This window comes from Rissa tridactyla, chromosome 1 (assembly GCF_028500815.1).
Source record: "Rissa tridactyla isolate bRisTri1 chromosome 1, bRisTri1.patW.cur.20221130, whole genome shotgun sequence".
Taxonomy (NCBI): Eukaryota; Metazoa; Chordata; class Aves; order Charadriiformes; family Laridae; genus Rissa; species Rissa tridactyla.
This window is the reverse complement of record NC_071466.1, coordinates 153,699,548-153,716,815: the sequence shown is the minus strand read 5'-3', so window position 1 is coordinate 153,716,815 and position 17,268 is coordinate 153,699,548. Positions and strand designations below refer to the sequence as shown.

Below are 17,268 nucleotides of genomic sequence, written 5' to 3'. Positions count from 1 at the left end.
CAGAGCTATGTATGTTACATTTGCAATCTTTTCAGGGGCTAAGGACATTTTGATTTCTTTTTACCCGCAAGATAAACAAGCCCCCAAAACCACACAAATCACTCAACTTTTTTTTTTTTTTAGTTTCTGTTGACTCCTATGTTGTTCTATTCACTCTACTACCTTGTCCTAATCTTTCCAAAATTTCTGGGCTCATTTAATCCCTGCCTGTGATGGTGCACAACTGCGTTCCTACAGTAGTTTATCTGTGGCAATCCTGTCCATGATGCCAATTTAACATTACCTTTAGTGAGACTAATTATTGCTGTGACTGTAGGCCTGACACCAGATGCACAAAGAGCCCGTCTGCTGTAGGTCCGGCCACATTCGAAAGCGGCAGTCGGGTGCATGAATAGTATGGTTTGTTTTTAAGCAACATATACAGATTCTTAAAGATTGCCGGTGATAAATGCACTAAACTGCAGAATAGCTATATAGCTTTAAAGATACGATTGCAATCGCAAGCTTGATTTCATGGGTAAGCACACAGCATGGCCAAGGTTGCAAACCTTACCAAAAGGCATCCCTTTTGGGGAGGGCGAGGAGGACAAACCCTTTAATCTGTCCCTCCTATTTGTCGTTGAATTCTCATCCCTCAATTCGGTATGAAATCAGGGTAATATTTATACTCCTATTGTGCAAAGTGAGTGGGTGTGACTGCGGTCAAGCCATCGTTCCTTGTGGTCATACCATGAGCCATTGAACAAAACACTTCTTGTGACCGGCCGTACAAAACGTTTCTTGTGAAAAGCAGAAGAACGGGACTGCGCAGCCTCCACCCTGCTTTCTCTTTCCTCCCCAGTGCCATGGCAGCACAAACCACCGGATCTTCACTCAGTTTCCGTGTTTGTTCTGGGCACCAGGTGTTTATCAGCAATATTGACCTCTGCTTCCAACAAGCCTCCTCTAGGGTTTGGAATCCAGCTGCAAACTCCAGAGGAAAATACAGACTCTTTGCAGGCATCACTAGCATACGGTAGTGATAAAGGCCCTGAGATGACTGAGGGCCTCTGACTATTCCCCAGGCCAGTCACACAGATTTGGAATGAAGCACAGGTAGTCTGGTTATCAATCACACTTTAGATGTAGTCCCTGTGACAGATGAAGCCCTATCAGGTTGTCATACCTCTGAGCCACTGCAGCACCCACTAGTCAAAAACAGTCCTGGTGCACTCAAGACTATTAACATCAGCAGGCACTAGCCTTACAGGCACATTGTCCAGCACCACATGGTCCCAACTATTAGTAAAGTTAGTTTCTGCTATACTTATTCTGTCATCCTCCCGCCTCTGTGAAGATGCAGCTATCATTACCACCAAACATCCCTGCATTCAGTTAGTTAAAAATCCCCCTAAGCCTGTGCAAAAGGGCCTGACCCAAAGTGTCTTGAAGCATGGAACGTCTGTTTGGCTCCAGGCACTCCCAAACAGGCAGCCCACAGAGTCCCAACATCTGTTTGGGAATTCCCTTTGCTGCTGGTCATTCACTCTTCTGATGACCGGGTCTACGCCAACTCCTGGGCTGTTTTCACTGGGTGCATCCACTGGCTTCCTTCTTGGAAAGCACACTCCTTCCACACCCATACTAGGGAAATTTGGAGATTACTTCTTCGTAAGAAAATACAGGACTATGCCCACTCACGTGCTTTGGCTGCTGGCCATATTGATTCTCATTCTGCATGTCCCATGGCCAAGCCCATATGGAATGCCCAAGCAGACATCACTGCTGTGATCAGAGGGGTGGCAGTGGTAGCAAACACTGACACCTATGAGAAAGCCAACTGTAGTCCAATAGTAGCAGATGAAACTAAGGAAACTTTAACCCAAGCTTCGAACCTGGACCACAGAACCAGCTCTCTGGTTGCACAAGTGTTAGAGTCATCCTGCTGCTAAAGCTTTAGTCAGGGTTGCAGCACACCATGAAATACATCTTCCCTCAGACATAGCACCAAGTGTCACACAAGCCCAAGTGGGGAAGAACCGGTCTCTTTCAGCGATCAGCCACCCACAGCCAGCCCTATGGAAATACTAGGAGAGATTATACCGGTCTAACTATCAGTGTGCCACGCGTGCCTGTACAAGCCCTTTTGTGGCATGTCCCTTATACCTTCTCACTGTGTTGACATTGTGTGCCTTTAGGTTAAGGCTTTAACCACTCTAAGTTTAATACTATTCTCTTGTCTGAGTCTCACTGGTACTTCTCGAGCTCACCTCAGCCAGCCCTCCAACTATTCTTTCTAACTCACCCTCAACTCCATCCTCCATTGTTACTGAAGTATAGATTAGAACCATAGGTTTGGGTCAGAAGGGACCTTAAAGATCACCAAGTTCCAACCCCCCTGCCACGGGCAGGGACACCTTCCACTAGAGCAGGCTGCTCAAAGCCCCATCCAGCCTGGCCTTGAACACCTCCAGGGATGGGGCATCCACAGCTTCCCTGGGAAACCTGTTCCAGTGCCTCACCACCCTCACAGAGAATTTCTCCTAATAGCTAATCTAAATCTCCCTTCTTTCAGTTTAAAACCATTACTCCTTGTCCTATCACTACACTCCCTCATGAAAAATCCCTCTCCATATCTCCTGTAAGGCCTCCTTCAGGTACTGGAAGGCCACTATAAGGTTGCCCTGGAGTCTTTTCTGCTCCAGGCTGAACAACTCCAACTCTCTCAGCCTGCCTTCATAGCAGAGGTGCTCCAGCCCCCTGATCATCTTTGCGGCCCTCCTCTGGACAAATAGGTCCTTATGTGACTTGGAAAAAAATCATATGCAACAGCTAATTTTGGATCCTAACTGGTCCTTAAAACAGTCAGAGTTAACACTGCCAACCAATGTATCTAGACTGAACTCAGTGTGCCCCTCTTCTTGTCTACTACTTACAAGGTTGGCTAGCCTGGCTCCACAGCTACAACCTAACTCAGCACAACACAAACACACAGAGAAACTTTACAAGGTATTTGGAGTGCTCAACAGTACGGATTCAGAAGCTCCAGCCAATAAACTAGACACAATAACTACCTTACTGCAAAATCTTCGCTTTCCCTTACAGTCATCATTACTTACATTGGGATTAGGACAGTGGTTGACCACAAGCACTTTACCTTTACAGGAATGTCCAAAACACAGTGATTGCATGTTATTACTAAACCTTTGGAGGTAACTCAAGCAAACATTTCCTCAGCTCTGAGCAGTTACAAGCCCAACCATGGGTCCGAGCTGCAATAGCTGTAACCTTAAGAGAGGTGACAAGGTGACAGCAGAATCCCACCTGCTGAAATTCATAAAGATTGTCAGAAATAATGCCACTGACACCAAATGACACCTACACGTCTGGTAGCTCTCTGCAAACAGACTTAGCTGTTGCCCGTGTACTGACTATAGGAGATGCTACTACTGAACTAATCTACTCTGTATTATCTCTGGTTTTATGCCAAGATGGATCTGTGATCCACCCCATGGATCATCACAGCAGGCCTGGCAGAGAAATAAAGGCAGACAATAGGTAGACATTGAAGCTTGCATCCCTGACCTAGGATGGGGCTCACGTGCAAAAGGAATTCTTCTGGAACCTCTGATACGTGCTTTAATTCCCCCTAGGGGAGTCTGACATTTCTCAGTACACCCCAACAAATGCGCTGAGACAGCACTTGTCTATGTCAGGAACAGCTGTGTATGTTTATGAACTTGAATGGTAACCAACAGCAACTGGAGCTTTGAATTTGATGTTACATCCAGTCATAGTTTTGTCAGTTTTGACTTTATTGCTTATAATCATTCTGTATATCAAAGTTTGGTGCATAATGAAACAAATTATGCTATCAACTGATTCTGTATGTGCAATGGTATATAATTAGCATTAATTGTAACACTTAAGCAACTCACCAAATCATTGTACCCTTACCACTGACCTGCAATACGCTGCATATTTATGACACAGAGGCAAGAGATAACTGTACTACCACCCTATGAGTCGATAAAGTGGATTGATGGAAAGTGATGGATGCATTTGACTCCTTGACCAAACTAGAGATTAGTTTGGTTCAGGCTCCCAAGGAAGGGTCAAGAACACCTCTAGTTCCAACCTGTCCTTTCAAAACACACACAGGAACAGGGTGATACGGTGAGCTTTGATGCATATGAGCTAGGAAACCGGAACACCAATCATGCGATTAACACATGAAAAGTAGGTGGTTCTTCCAAGACTAATTTGTCAAGGAACAAATGAAGTTGTGGGTACAAAGAGTCTCATGCTTACCTTTTCTGTTGCACATAATTTGACCACAAGCCAACCACTTTATTCTGTAAATAGACAGCCTAAGTGAGCCTTTTTTGAGCTCTCCCTGCTAAGCACAGTGGTGATCTCCTCAAGTCGGGAAGACTCTCGAGGTTACTCCTTGAGGATGAGAGACCCCTTACCAACTGCAGATCTTTGGTGACTAATATCACACATCACCTTGTATCATAGGGCATTAGGACCTTATATTGGTATTTTTGCATTTTTATTATGTCCTCTGTACAGTAAGGAATAGATTGAACCTTGCCATCAGACTTTCTTAAGCCTCATTTTTACAACATCTTACTGCAATTACTTTTGCTGCCACCTTTGGCGGTGGCTGTTGAAAGCAGTCAATCTCCCCTGCGACAAGTGTAACTGAGGCACTAACAATAGTTATAAAATATTCTTATTCATTATTAAAGGCTTCCTTTAACTGGACCAAAACTCTAAACGTCAAACATATATAACTCAATGCCAGCCACTCTGATCTCGGTGGTTTCCTACCTCTCCGGGACATGGAGTTCAGCAAACACAAGCTTCTAAGAACTGAAAGGACAAAAATTCAGCTGCAGGCCAGCATGACTTCATTCCCCTGCTTCTGGACATCTAGCAGCCAGTCTCAGTTAACCAAAAACATTTAAAATTAATTCAGTACATTTGACATCATGGTATCATAGAAAGATTAGAGCAGCTTGGCAGACCCGCACCTGTGGTACCAGATGGCCCAAATCAACCAAACATGCCCAAAGGGAGGAGTACATACACATCAAGAATTCTCATTTTCCTCAGTTTATAACTGTATTGTAAACATCACAGCAGCACCAGCACACACAGGTTTTCTTGCCACAAGGATTCTTAGCAGTTACATAAGAGATAACTTCTTAAAAATTACCTGTATCTCAGACTGACAATCAATCACAGAGTATTTACAGTAACTTTAAGCATATGAAGACACATCACTACTCTTCGTTGCAGAATCCCATCCCACCATTTCCAACAGTGTATTTCTCACTTTCACCTATCGGCTTTGCTGTCCTAATGCCATCTGCTGCCACAGATAAGCATTACAAAAACAGTTATTGGATGGGCCTGTTTCAGCTTTACACCCTTGAACTTCAGTTTAAATCAGGCTTTTCCTCCCAGCCTTCCTTTGTGTTCTTAGCATTGTTTCCTCCAATCACCAGAACTTTTAATGCAACTTTATTCAGTATTATCCAACAGCATTTCTGAGTCAGTTTGTTAGAATTTTTGTTGGTTTTTGTTTTGCGTTTTTTTTAAGTGAACACACTTCTTTATCAAAGACCTCAAGGCCCAAATCCAGCACAGCAGGAAGAGCACTCAAAACAAACAGGACCTTTTCAGAACAGATGAAGAAACAGGACAGAGATTTTTCAGTTCAAGCAACACCCATTAAAACAAAACCCATCGGAATCATCCTCTTCAAATTATCTCAGTAGCATAGCCCTGGAGCTTGCTGAGGGATGCCGTAAATGACCACCTCCAGCAGCTCCCAGGCCTGGTGATTCCTTCTGCCTCCAGGCTAGAGCCCAGCCTGGAGACCCGGATGTCTCCATTGGAGACCCATGGACACAGCTGCTGCTGCTTTCCTGTTTGCAGGTTCAACCAGTAGCAAGGCTGAGCACGCACCCCAGAGACACACACAGGACACCGACACAAGACAGCCACAGACAAGGTGATGCCTTCAACAGCACCTACATGCATGACTCACATAAAATAGAAGTATAGACAGACAAGTTCCTTTCCTTGTCTTTGTCTGGTCAGGATTGAGTGTCTCTCTAAAACCCACACAACCCCATGGCCTACAGACACAAGCGCACACACACATTCATGGATTCCTTTAAGTATCAGTACAGCCCCACTACCCATCCAATACCCCTGCATAGATCCCAGGCCCTCTTAGACACTTTGAAGGATCTGCTTACTTGCTGGCTGGTCCACCTTGATACTCACCAGCAAAGAGATGCACACACTTGTTTCATAAGCACTTCACACTCATAGATCCCCTCAAATACCAGCGTGGACCATCTGCCCATCCAATACCTCTCTCTGTACCCAGGACACCTAGTCCACCTTGAAGTCTGCTAGCAAATTATAAAGGCAAGCCCCACACACCCAGTTTGGGGAAGATATGCCTCACGCACTCTCACCATCAGCCAGCCTCAGACAGACGGGCTGAGACCCACAGTTCTGCTCCAGCCACCAGCACTGAGACCCTCATTCACTCCACTCACCCTGGTGAGTCTCCTGTTCATTCCAATTGCTGGCACCGCAGGCCAGGGGTGTCTACACTCCAGACAAAGCCTGTGGAACCTGTGGAGATGTTCCCATGAGCTATGGTCCTTCCAATTACTGATGCCGAGACACCCTCTCACTCCAGCAGCACCATGGCCCAGGGGTGCCTACACCTCAAGTCTGACTCCACATGCTGGCCCAGTTACCAACGCACACTGGTCTCCTCAGTAGCTGGCACATAGTTCTTGTAGCACTTGCACACAGGGGACAGAGATTGAGATGATGCAGATAGTTAAGAAAGGACTTAAGAAGACAGGACTGGCTGCAGGGATCAGACAGAGGACTCAGTCAGACAGACCTCCTGACAGCCATGGTTTACACAGGACTGACGCCTTCTATACCCTCTTCTGTCTGCTCCCCCTCTGCATGGTTCCATCATCCTCTTTCTCCCACCCACACCCGGGACTCCTAGGTTTGCACTCTAATCACTTTAAAAGTCTAGGTTTGCCTGCAGTTTCTCAATGGCCCATCAATTAAGAGAGACTGCTGAGGTTTGTTTCTTCTGTCTCCTTCACATTTGCCTGTCAGGTTTACCTCCAAGTTTTCTTTACAGCTTCCCTCCTTCCCCTATAATCCCATTTGACAAGGTCCTTGATCAGATAATCTTGTCGAAATAAACACCCTCACATCCCACACCCTCTTATCAATTAGCATAGCTGAGGAGGTTTGCTTCTTGTTATCCTCAGTATTGTTTGGCCATCAGGTTTTTCTCTGAACATTTTGTTTATTCCCTTTCCCTTCTTGTCTCCATTTACACTGAAAAGGTCCTTGAGCAGATAACCTTAACAAAGCAGATGCTCTCACCACCTTCCACATACCCTTACACTCAACACATTCCACAGTTTTATTGCTGGAAACTGTCCTGGAAATGGTGCTCCTTCACTGTCAACACAGGCCATTCTTTTAACTTGTGGTCTGCTATTCCTTCTGCCGCTTTCTCACACATTTCCACTGATGTATCAGTCATGGCTATTCTAATATTCACATTATAAATCTGAAGTCACATTTCAGTAGGGATATTTGAGGCAGGGATGCAGGACTATTAAAAACCTTAAGGAATGCTTAGGGAAAGGAGAATGTGTAAGAACAATGAAAGAGTGAAATAGAGATGGAGAATAAAAAGGGTTGGTCACACGTAAGCAAGGTCCAGTCGGGACCAGGGGCTGATAGCTTGTATGTTTAAGGTCAGCAACTGAAGAGAGCAGGGTGCCAGCACCTGGAGAAAAGACCACAGGGCTTGGAGGTCTTGGTGACGGCAACTGGAGAGACTGGCATGCAGGGGTAGTCTGGGTGCCAGCAACTGGAAAAGGAGCTGCAGGTCACAGGGCTACATATGTAGTTACCAATTGGAGATACCAGGGGGTGCGCAAGAGGTCCAAGGGCCAGTAATTAAGCGGACCTCAGTATATTTAAATTTTACCCATAGTGGATTTATGACAATGTGTGTGGGCGTGCAAGTGTAATTTCAAGCTGAACTAGCCAGAGGGGGAGGAAAACCCAACAGTTAACCAACAACAGACCAGTCACAAAGTATATGACCCAATACTCCTGTATTCATGTGTCACTTGTGTACAAAAAAATTTGTCAATAAAATGATTAACTGTTAAAAATCTTGGTCAATTTTCCCCTGTTTATGCTGAATGTAAGGTTTTAAGACAACGGTTGATAGCTTTCATGGGTGCCTTACACTACACAGACCTCTGCACACTACACTATCCATAATTGCTTAATACCCTACAGATTGTACTAAAATAGCGTTTCTTGAAGCAGGCAGTTAATAACAACTTGAAAAATTACAACTATATAATTCAATTTTAAAACTTATCCAGAGACAGTACAAAAATCAAAAAAAAAAACCAAGGAAAAAGCACTCCATAGCACTTGGCAATGGACCTGATCACAGTCCTACAGCAATCACACCCAGCAACACTGCGTAAGAGCCACAGGAATTGCGGTCACAGCCAGAAGGGCATCAGGAAAGACGTCATTATTCTCACCAGAAATGAGATAACACAGATAAACACGATGCCACAGATCAACAATCAGAAGTGCTAGATACAGAAAAATCTGAATTTATCATAAACAGCATCTAAACCAAGCACGAAGATAAAAAGCGAATTTTCCACTAGGACCATGGACTCCAGGTATTTGGAAGATCTATGCTTTGCAAGGACTTTTAGAATTCTAATTCTCCACAATACCAAGCAGCACAGCAACTTCGGCAATGGAGATGTCACTGCTCAGAACAAAACAAAATCTTCAAGATTGTATTTGATTGCTTGATGGTATCAACCAAGCATTTATTGCTTACACTCCTCAGGGGAAAAATTATGTTCACTTTTGACTAATAGCTGTAAGCATTAGAGCAATTTTCAACACAAAATTAGAAGATTCGCTGGGAAAAAAGGCATTAGTAATGGGGATCGGATTCACCACACAGATTAACATAGCCTAATACTCTATTCAGAAACCTACAGATGAAAGCTTTTTAATACTAGCACCAGCCTCCTTTATATGAGAATATCCTTGCCTCTGTAGCATAGTTCATGTGTATAATAGAAATATATACCTATAAGTATACATCTGTAACTCTTGCTTTTAAATTGTATTATTACGATGAAAGAGATCAGCTAATGATAAAGCAGAGTCCAAAGACACTTTATCCTGGATGGAATGACTTTTTTTAGAAGATACCTACAGCCCTATGCTACAGCTACAGATTTCTACTTACCACACTTTATAGAAATCACTGTGAAATGCAGAGTAACTGTGAAATGCACTTCAATCTCTGAAGACTCCCCAAGTTCCCTCCAAGTTTTAAGGCACATTCAAAGAACTGTCTCACATCTTCAGCAGTTATACCCCCTTTTAAAAGTATTGCACTCAAATCATTCAACAGCTAATGACTACTAATTAAAGAAAAGTTTACAATCTATGTATGGAATACTGACTGAAGCGGAAACTAAGAAGTTAATTTAATTTCAGTCATGGAGAATAATAGTAATCTTCCACCAGCACATACTAGAAGAGCTCTTCAGCATTTTATGGAGATCATTTATACCAGAAATAAGGCATGCTACTAGCTTCAATATCACAGGAGTGTTTGGGTTTGGTTTTTTTTTTAAAAAAAAAGTATAGCTGTGTTAATGCCTTTCTTCTCTACAGATTTGTGAAGTTCCCTGTATACTGCAAGTTACGTTATCAATGCTTCCACTCATTAGATGATCTTCCTTGCAATTCCTCCAAGTCTAAAATCCTACAGCTTTTTGGTTTACATTTTCACTGCCCTTTGCAGTTTCAAAACTGTTGAGAACTAACAACTCTCATGCTTATCAGAGACACAAAAAAAGAAAAGATCCTAGTAGTGTCTAGCAGTGAAATGCATGAAAAAGCAAAAACCCATTCCCTGTCAGCAATGGGAAAGTGATAGTCCTTCAAAAAACTGTGGCTGTAACAGTATCAAGCACAGCTTAGAAATACTTTGAGTAGCAAAGACAGGTTGAGAAGTTTATGTTTTCCCCAACCCCATTTTCTTCCCCATTTCTACATCTTCAGTTGCACCAGATCTGCTACTGTGGTGCCTCAGGATGAACTAGACTATAGATAATAAAAGAGTTGCCATATTTCCAATTTAAAAAAAAAAAAAAGTAAGATCACTTACTTAAGCAATCTTGTTAGTGTGTGTCTCTTCAGACAGATGCGCAGCACCCACTGGAAGAGTAGGAGCTCCTTACTGGCCTTTGCTCCTAGAAGGGACAATAGTCATTAAGTTGCAAGCGCTACTTTTACTGAAGTAGCACTGACTTACACCAACAATATCACTGAACAGTCTCCTATGTCCCCAGTTACTAATAATAAATCAGAGGATCTCCTGGCAGGTTTTCAAGTCCTATTTGCTTTGAAGTAACAGCTTCCTAATATTAGTGCCCAGTATCAGTTCATAAAAGCAAAGAATAGCAATCACCCAATGCTAACAACCATAATGTGTGTTTTCACCATTTTTCCTTGTGGTTTTTTTTTTTTTCCTTTCCTCCTCTTAAAAGTCACCAGCAGGCTCTACAGTTTCTCACAAGCAAAGCACGAGCTGCTCTAGGAAGTAGGACAGCTGAACAGCACCTACTTGGACTTCTGCTCCCTTCACTCTTTCTTTGCTGTCTTCAGCCTTCCCCCCCACCTTTTAAATCAGGGGGCAAGGAGTACTGATCTCCCTCCTGTGCTCATTTGTTGATTATTAGTCATCAACAAAGAGAAGAAAGGCTCAGCACCAAACTAAGAGATTAATGATTCCATTGATTAGGATCAGCAGAGACCACAAACACTGTGACAAAGTCACATATCTCCAACCCACTGATATGTTGCTCATGGTTGCAGCAAACGAAACTGAGCAAGCTCAGCACATACAGGATTTAAGAAGCCATTTCCCTTGTCTGCAACCTACAGCCAAAAGTCAACAGACCCAGGTGATGGCTCAGAAGGTCACAGTAAGCAGCCCAGCTGGTCCATTATGGGCAAAAGGCCTGGCAAGGAGGAATGCCAGAGTAGCACACACCTGGCCAGGTGCACCATCACACCTCTACTCCATCAGAGGTGACTAAGCAAACACAACAGGCCCCTTTCAATCATTTTTCCTTGCCAAAAAAAAAAAAAAAAGGCAAACAAAAGGGCTGGGAAACACTGGTTTGTGTAATTTTTAGAAACAGATATAAAAATACTCTACTACTGTTGTCTGAAAAGCACATTCATTACCCAGCTTGCAACAAACTAATTCTCACACACACAGGAAAGATATTGCATTTTACTCAGGCCTGGGTGCTCAGTGGATTTCCACAAATCAAGCAAACCCAATGCCCATTTCCTCATTATACTTATGCACAAATGTTACAAGGTAGTACACTCCCAATTACAATGATTGGTTAGTAATTTAAATATAGTTATAATATCTGGTGTGTCATTCTCTTCAATCACTGCACCTCCATAGAGGAAGGGTCTTCACCTGGGCAAGGGTCTTCTTGACCTGTGGGTAGGTTTTTAGTATTATAATGAAGACAGTTCAGTTAAGGACACCTGGACTTTGGTTTTCACTGCCATATTGGCATTGTTTGTAGAAACATCTTGATTAGATGTTCATTTAAGGTCTTAGTGTCCCAGGAAGACCAAGTAATTAGGCTACAGATGTTCCTTCAAACAATTCCCCTTTGATCCTTTCTTAGCAACCACTTAGCAACTATCTACAACATTCTTAACTATGGAGCCATTGAATATAAAGCTCGATTAACTATAGAGCCATGGTTAACTTTAAATTCGATTACAGGTATCACTACCAAAACACATTTGCCTGCAGAAGACACATAAGACAATATCTTGCTGGCTTTTAAAAAGCCAGTGTTTGAAGGACAGCCTCCTGAAGAGCAGAGTATTTTACTGATCTACAATTATTTTCCTTTAAGAGTGGTAGGAAGGGGAAGGAGCGAAAAAGCATCTGTGCTTTAAGTAGAAAACAAAACCAAAATGACAAAATAAGAAGTTCTTCTAAATACCTGGCAGACCAATGAACTGAAGAAACTATTTTAGCTACTACTAAGGAGGAAAACAGAACGCCCCATAGACTTCCTGCCAAAACACCAGACAATATACTATTTCCTGAAAGAAAAATACTGCTTAAGCTCGAACTACGAAGAGGGCTTCATCCTTTACCTTTGAAGCGCCACACGAAGACAGTGCACCAACGGCTCCTGATAAACACCTTCAGAACTCACTCCGCACGTTGGCTAAGACTTTGCTTTGAGACCCAGGGGAGCTTTTATACTGGCACAGCTACCGAGAGTAAAGGAGTTATTTTAACATAAGTCTGTTTTCTCAGTCAGGAATGTTTACCTAAATGTTTGGGGACACTGGCTGGTTAATTCAAGGAAATCGGGTGATAAGAGCCCAGTTAAGGAGGTTCTAATGTTACTGACAAGTTTTACTCCCATTGTTCCCAGATGCAATAGCCAGAAAATATTTACCAGGAGTCAGGATGAGCTGGGTTTGTTTTGTTCTGTTTTTAAGTCATCCCAGGAGGCTAGTTAAGAGCAGGGGAAGGCCTGACATTACCACAGAGCTCCTAGAAAGAGTTGAGTCAACCTCATAACAGCTTCTAGGAAAACAACCTCCAGCATTCCTATGGGCTTCTTCCAGTGCTGGGAAAACCCACTCACATTCTAGCAGATGCCTCTAGTTTTCACCAATACCAAGAGCATATGAAGCTTATTTCAAGCATATTTCACCAAGAGCACGCGAAGAAAGTTGAGAAAGAAGCGTTGATGGGGTACTCGCCTTTTTTCTCACATTTCCATCTGCCTTCGCAGATGGAATTGGCTAGGTAATTCTTTCAACTACACTACCCACACAACCCAAAGCAGAAATATCAGCCTATACCGCTTTAAAACCTTTTTTTTTTTTCTCCTTTAGTTATACAAACGGGTTTGTCAGTTCAACCGCAAGGCTCGGCTGCAGGTGTACCCTCTTAACACAAATGCAGGCTCCGCACCGCACACCTTGCCATGCCCACCCGAAAAGGCAGAAGCAAAAAAATCACGGGCAAACCCTGGAACTTCCACGGCAGAGCTGAAACACGGGGGAGACTCGGAACACCTCGTCTTCCCCGCGACCCTGGAAGCTCTTACTTCTTGTCTGCCAGCCCCATCTCCCTGGATCCGCCATACCCCAGGGAGAAAGACAGTAAATAAACTTCTGCCGGAGCCGACCGGGGCGGGGCGAGCGCTTCTGCAGGCAGAAACACTGCGGCCGAAAAGCGCGCCCGCAGATCTCATTGTGTGCTGGGCTCTGCCACTCGCGGGGCACCTAATTAATGTTAATTGGCTGCCGCAAGAGGAACAGCTAACTACCTGCCGGTCACCGGGCGTCACGCCACGCTGCCCGACCCGCTCCACACCAGGCCCCTGCCCCCCAGGACGGTCCCGGGAGACCGCGGCCCTGAGGGGGCCCTCGCCCGCCGACAGCCCCGGGCGTCTCCGCCCGCGGCCTCTCCCGCTACCCCGGGGAGGAGGCGGCCCAGCTTCACCGGCCCGGCCCGAGGAGACAGCTCCACCACCCGCCCCGAGCCCTGCCGGAGGAGCGGCGCGGCCCTTACGGGCGGGCCGGCAGCTTTCCTCCCTGCTCTCCCGCCGCGGATCCCTCACGCCCGCCCCGCTCCCTTCCCACTGCCGCCCGTCCTCACCGCACCCGGCGCGGCCGGCTGGCCAGTCACTCGACGCGCAGAGGCGGAGCCACCGGCTGTTGGCTCCGGTGAGAAGCGGAAGGAGAACCACCGGGGCTACCGCTACCGCCGGTGGCGAAGCGCGGCTGGGCCAGCGCCCGGACCCGCCTCGGGGCGGGACCCCCGGCGAGGCGGGGCAGGAGGAGGAGGCCCCGCCGCTCTGCCCAGCCCCGGCCGGGCCGGGCGGGGGCCTGAGGTGGCCGAGCTGGGGGGCGGTACGAAGGCAGAGGTGTGCGGTTCAGGCGGTGCCGCCGAGGAGGAGGAGGCGGTGGTGGAGGAGGAGGAGGAGGAGGAGGAGGAGGAGGCGGGGTTCGCCTGTAGTTTCGACGGGGCCGCTGACAGGGAGCTGCGCGGCGCGGCCGAATTTCGCTTTCGGGTTCACAGATCCCTTCAGACTGAGCCCCTCCTCCCTCCCTCCCCCTCCCTCCCCCTCCCTCCTTTCCCCTCCCTCCTTCCCTGACAGCCTGCCTCCCCGCCTGCTTCCCTCCCTGCCTGCCTCCCTGTGCCCCCGGAGAGCTCCCGCAGCTCCCCCGCTTCAGGCACATCGCGATTTCTAAGCAAAATACACACTTACACACACACACACACACACACACGCAACCCCACGAATCGAGGACGAGCCGGGCCTTCGAGGGAAGCTTGCAATTAGGGGAAGTGGGGACTGATAAATGTAAAGGTTCTGCTGTAAAAGCTAGGTAGATGAAAAAAAAAAAAAGTTAGATGTTTAACGTGCAAGGATATCATGTGTAAGCAGTACAGTACTTACAGATAAATTTAACATCACAAAATTACCGAAAGGCTATGATCTGTTTAAAAGGTTTAAGTTTTAAATAGGTATACTGAATATATCTACCCTTAAGTTATGCATCCTGAGTAGCCGTTAGGGAAACAAAGCTTGTTACAGAACTGTATAGTCATGGAAAGTCATTTTTATTGAGCTTTATAAATGAGCTGACACTCACGCAAATATCGGGATGCGTGTCTCCAAGCAGGCTGGTGTGACACCTAGGATGAGGGACTGGCATGTGACAGAAGACATGGCAGCTGCTGAATCTGCTCTGTACGTCCCGAGTTCCCCTTCATTGCTGAGAGCAAGCTGCTTTTGGATAGGCCATGTATACATAACCTTTTGGAGTAAACGCCTACTGTGACCTTTTGCCTTCACGTGAGTCTTAGGAAACGCTGCCGAGTCAACGCCGTGCTTTTGTTTTCCCTTTCTAGTTACCTTCTGGCTCCAGGCCAGCTGTCACACAACCCTACGGTGACAGATAGAGTGAGATCTGGCCACAAGTTTATGGTTATAATTAGAGCTTTATTATTATTTATAGACTTTAGCAATAAGCGTAGCTTATCATTACACAGAATTTCTCACAATTGGTATAGCTTTCCTATGACCTAAAATTTCAGTTAACTAGACTTTTTAGTCACCTACACCCTCTGCAGATTGGGTCAAATTCTTAATAATCAGTGCACAATACAATAATCATAATCTAGAGTCTGGCTTTTAAAAGTATGAGTCACCCACTCAACCCTCAGAGGAAGAAGAATGATGGAGGCTGGTACTCCAGCCGACAGTGAGGGTGCTGGCATTCCTTGTGCCTGTATCACCTTGGGAAACACGAAGGCAGTGGTTTAATCCACTTCAAAAGCCTTTTGGATCAGCTGATGTATTTGTACCTCCCAGTTGAGGAGTTTGGTCTTTACCGCTTCCTTCCATAAAGTAGTGGATTCTGAAGAAGGTGCCAGAAAATCAATATGCAATAATTTTGGCTGCAGGAGAAGCAAGCTGTGGTTGGTAATGGCTGCGTAATGATCTTTATCTCTTCCTGCCCAGTTTGTCCTGCCTACCTGGTGTTGCTCTGGCTTTGACCTAATGGTGCTGCTCCCAGCATACATCAGGCCTTAGCATGAGCTGTGGCTTAGCCAAAATCTGAGCAAGAGTTGAGTGAGCAATCACAGGGGGCATCCCTGACCACCAGGGGATCATGAGTTTTGCCATCCAGAGCATCTCACATACTGTTATGCTTCGCTGTTCCATAGCAGGTGTCACCGTGTCCTGGCACAATCTTGTACCAGGTGTCAGGAGCTGGGGATACCAGTCCCATGGATCCATTTTCTCAATATCTCGTTATTGAATGAAACCATGTGTAGCTTGTGCTGTGACCCAGGTGAACCGCCGACCTTAGGTAACAATGTGTCATCCCCGTTTTATTCAAACCAACCTCAAAATTCCTCTTAATAAATTTCTGTGGTCCCGTATGTAAGAGGAAATCTAAGAATAGCCAGAGGCAATGGACCCACAGAAAGGGAAATGAGACTATGTGCCACGACAGGACAGTAAAGCAACTCCCAGCACAACATATTTAGCTTTTCTTGTGGTGACACAAAGACCAACTTGCTGGTTTAGCACATTTAGAAGGTTGCCAATTTAACATCTGGAAAGCAACAAGGTAAGCAATGTAACAATGCTGCACTTAAGCTGCAGGATAAGGGCACAGTGACCAATTATCTCTGATTATCTCTGCGCTGGTTATACAAATTGTGATTTGCCAGGGACGATTAGCAATTAATCTAAAGGATATAAGGAAGTACAAGGGGCCACAGATCGCAGAAACTTAAAAAAAAAAAAAGCATTAAAAGGTTACTCAGAGACTGAGGTGGCACCAGCAACAGAGAATCATCATTGAAGGCCCCACCATCTCATAGTATCCTTCTGGACAAAATGTCCAGCACACAGCTAGACAAGTCCGTAATACATTGGGTGAGCAACTGGCTGACAGGTTGGGCTCAAAGAGTTATAGTAAATGGGGTAACATCAGGTTGGCAGCCAGTCACCAGTGGGGTCCTCCAGGGTTCAATTTTAGGGCCAGTGCTCTTCAATGTTTTTATAAATGATCTGAACACAGGAGTCAAATGTACATTAAGCAAGTTTGCCTCTGATGCTAAATTAGGAGGAACTGTGGACTCCCTTGAGGGTAGAGAGGCATTACAGAGAGATCTGGATAGGCTGGAGAGCTTGGCCAATCACCAACCATATGAAATTTAACATGAGCAAGCGCCAGTTTCTCCACCTGTGATGGAGTAATTCTGGTTTTGTGTACAAACTGGGGGACGAGAGGCTGGAGAGCAGCCCCACGGAAAGAGATCTGAGGGCTTGGATTGATGGCAAGTTGAATATGAGTCAACAGTATGCCCTGGCACCCAAAAGGGCCAACTGTGACCTGGGGTACATCCAGCACAGCGTAGCTAGCCAGTGAAGGGAGGTGATTGTCCCACTCTACACTACACTGGTGCGGCCCCACCTCAAGTACTGTGTGCAGTTTTTGGCGCCTCAGTATAAGAAGGACATCAAACTACTAGAGTGTGTCCAGAGCAGGGTGACCAAG

At 45.5% G+C, this 17,268-nt stretch overlaps 1 protein-coding gene across 16 annotated transcripts in view; it reads right to left on the bottom strand.

Annotated features, from left to right (window-relative positions):
* The window catches only part of RESF1 (retroelement silencing factor 1), a 38,301-nt gene extending 24,187 nt beyond the window's left edge, over window positions 1–14,114 (bottom strand). For 5 of the 16 annotated variants that reach the window (XM_054200808.1, XM_054200834.1, XM_054200762.1 and 2 more), the window contains exons 1-2: window positions 13,844–14,114; window positions 10,286–10,370 (exon numbers count right to left, since the gene is read on the bottom strand). The gene's annotated coding sequence lies outside the window, so the exon portion shown is untranslated. Of the gene's footprint in view, window positions 1–6,563; window positions 6,643–10,285; window positions 10,371–12,318; window positions 13,710–13,843 lie in introns of those variants that run through there. The other 11 variants (XM_054200872.1, XM_054200889.1, XM_054200904.1 and 8 more) reach the window with 8 other exon arrangements.
* Between the last annotated feature and the right edge of the window lie 3,154 nt (window positions 14,115–17,268).